A 3,280-nucleotide genomic window follows, 5' to 3' on the forward strand; every position below is an offset into this window, starting at 1 on the left:
TACTTTTTGTACCCCTTGTGACCGTATAAAACGATCGCACATCCACATAGTCAAACTAGACACACCTGATAAAAAAGAATTGGACAAAGTCCAATGCTGAATACAAACCAAATAACCAAAAGCGCTAGGGATAAAAAATGAATTGGACAACATCGGACGCTATATCTGATCTGACTTAGACCAAAAGGGCTAAAATACCAACTCAGAAAAGAAAAGGAATGACCCCTCAAAAAAGAAAAAAGAGCACACTTGTCTCTCCCTCTCGGTTCTCCTCACCTCTTTCACCAACCTGCCCCTAACCTTATCCCTTCACTATCTCCCCACTGCTCCCTATTCCATGGTGGCTACAAGCCCACAACACACACACACACACACACTCTCTCTCTCTCTACCTCCTTAGGCCGCCCATCCTCTTCGTCCCCATCACCGGAGCGAGGTATCGTAGGCTCGCACTCTCCCCAATCTTCTCGGCCCCTCCTCGTCGAGTCTGTCGCCGAAGTGCCCAAGGATCCGCTCGAGCTCGGCATGGTCGCTGGGCGCGGGACTCATCTCCATCAGATTGGGGGCAGTGGCAATCGTGCGTCGCAACCTCCGTGCCCGGTGCCTCCATCTCCATCTCGCTCGTCGGTGGCTGGTCCCTGCAAGTGCAAGCCGGCGCCATTAGACGATCTATTCCCCACTTCAGCTTTCATATCTGCTTGTTTCTGATGTGAGTTACTCCCCATTACCCACTTCTTCTAATCCCTAATTGCTATCCATTCTTGTATAGTACATATGTAGCTCAGTAGTCTAGGTTTAAGCATGAGAGTCATTTTAGAATTGGGGAGAAAAAATAGAAGTTGGGGTGATCCTATTTTGGTATGCCTAATCTTGGAGTAAGTTGTTCGATTAGACGTTCTTAACTTGGTTGCGGCAACTGTTATGAGTGGGGATTCCAGTTAGTTACTATTCTTCAGGCAACCATGCTGCGATAAAGCTAATTGATTGGTGGATTAGAATTCTAGGTGGCTAGGGGCGACAGGGACCAAGACAGATGAGGTTGATTTGGCTTGAATCCTGACAAAGAAATTTACTTCTATTTTGAAAAATGAACACATGTTCTTAGATGTGCAGGGTTAAGTTTCCAAATGTGAGGTTTATAGCAAATCAAAGAGGATCAAGAGAAGCATAGTACAATAGTACAGTAAGATAAGCATGTATGACTGTAGGATAATACAGTTTGAAGAATGATGATGGTATGGTTCTCATATATAGAGGACGGTGGTTGGCTCAAAGAGTTTATCACCTCAAAAATTTCCTTTCTTGGAATAACTTGCCTTATTAGAAGTCCAGAAACATCTCTGGCATCTTCAGTAATACTTACGGCAGCTGCACAAGTGTTATTCATGATATAGCACAACCTTTTAGATATATTTCTTGTTGTCCCGGACCCCCTGTTAAAACAGAAGTGCTTTTGCAGGCTTACAAGAAATGGATTTTGAAGACCATCTAACTATCTAAGAGTCATGGAATTCGTTCCATCCTACATTTTTGGGACTCTGGAATAAACACAAAGATGGGAATGGGGATGCATACCTGCCTGCCATACACATTGAGAGGTTTTCAATACTCATCCCGAAGCTTTTCAGCGTTGTACAGAAGAAGTGATTGACAGGTTTACTTCATGATATTCTTGGCTTTTGTTTTGGCCAAAATGATCAGGTACTTACTCACATAATTTCTGAATATTCCAGTTATTTGTTGAATGCATCAGTTAGACTACTGCGATACATCAAAGCTTCTCTGTAACTGAAACGACATAATTTTGGAGGAGGACTATCCTGTTTCCAAATCCTAGCTCCGCCATTGATTCTACCTGAATTTACTTTAGTAGATCTTCTCTTGTAAAATCCAAACTATTTCCGAGCCTATATGTTTGGTTTAATATTTTTGTTTATCATGCAATACTTATCCCGCAGCCATCTAATATGCAAATTTGATAATAGAAGATGACCTCATTTATGTACAGAAAAATGCATATTCTTGGACTGGGTTTTCTTCCGCACTCTCTTGGATCGGGTTACAAATACATCATACTGACTGGGTTTTATTCATTCAGTCATATAGATTCGAATACTATACTGTTAAACCAATATGATGGAGGGCTCTAGTTTGATGCACTGTTAAAATTCATGTTGAAGTTACAGGAGGTAGATCTATTATGGTTTGCACAAAAATGATGCATTGATCAGCACATTGTTGTAAATATGCAAATTTGAGAGTGAAGAACATTGTTATAAGGATGCAAATTTGATAGGGATTAGGGAAGCAAATGAAGAACCCACATATATGTTAAATAGAATTTTTTGTAAAATCAGGAACTGGTCGTCCCCATAAGTTAACCCAATTGAATATCCTGTAAAATCATACCATGTTCCCTTGGTGCAGGCAGGTGCGTTGCCTGATGAGTTCGTCGGTGCCTACGTCAGCGGCCGCGGAAGGGGGCGATGGCCAAAACTAGCTGGGCGGCGAAGGCGCAACAATGGCTTGCGGCGCCGACGTCTCACTGCAGTGTCTGTCTGAACAGCGACATCAAAGAAAGACACTGAGATTAACTGGGATAGAACCGGCCACATATTGCGCACAAGAGGATAGTCTGCACCTGCTTTCGCGAGAAGCTCTTCGGCGCGGTCGTTGTCCGCGCTGCACGGCTGCGATGGCGCAGGACAGGCTCTGCGGCTGCGACATACGTCCGAGTGGGCAAGGGTAGGAAGATCCATCTGATTCCCGTAAGTTTAGCCACTTGTTGTTAGGCAGACGTGTTTAATTACCGTTAATTGTGGCTAATTTTCTGTAGTTTAGCATTTGTTGTTAGGACACGAACAGAATTTGTGGAACTGTTCTGATCTTGCGCGAGCGTGGGTCGGTGGGTCCTGCAGAGTTTTCGTCCGCCAAGTTCTTTTGTTTAATAGTAGTGTAGATTGGATGCCTATCATATTAGTACTAGTTTCATAACCAAAGCAAATTACCATGCTGTTCTAAGAGGCTCTTAAAATTATATAAGTGAAGCATGAGAGATCAATAATTTCTATAAAATAAAACCACCACTGTGCTCTAAAAGATATAAGTGAAGCACTAGAGCAAAATTATCTAGCTCAAAAGATATAAGTGAAGCACATAGAGTATTCTAATAAATTTCAATTCATGCGTGTCTCTCCCAAAAGGTGTGTACAGAAAGGATGATTGTGGTAAACTAAGAAGCAGAGACTCAACTCATACAAGACGCTCCAAGCAAAACACA

General features: G+C 42.5%; 1 long non-coding RNA gene across 1 annotated transcript; it reads left to right on the top strand.

Annotated features, from left to right (window-relative positions):
• The first annotated feature begins 281 nt into the window (after nt 1–281).
• On the top strand, nt 282–2,929 carry LOC125544103. The gene is made up of 3 exons (XR_007299277.1): nt 282–709; nt 1,460–1,701; nt 2,428–2,929. It is a non-coding gene; the product is annotated as an uncharacterized LOC125544103 (long non-coding RNA).
• Nucleotides 2,930–3,280: the final 351 nt, after the last annotated feature.

This window comes from Triticum urartu, chromosome 3 (assembly GCF_003073215.2).
Source record: "Triticum urartu cultivar G1812 chromosome 3, Tu2.1, whole genome shotgun sequence".
NCBI classification, from domain to species: Eukaryota; Viridiplantae; Streptophyta; class Magnoliopsida; order Poales; family Poaceae; genus Triticum; species Triticum urartu.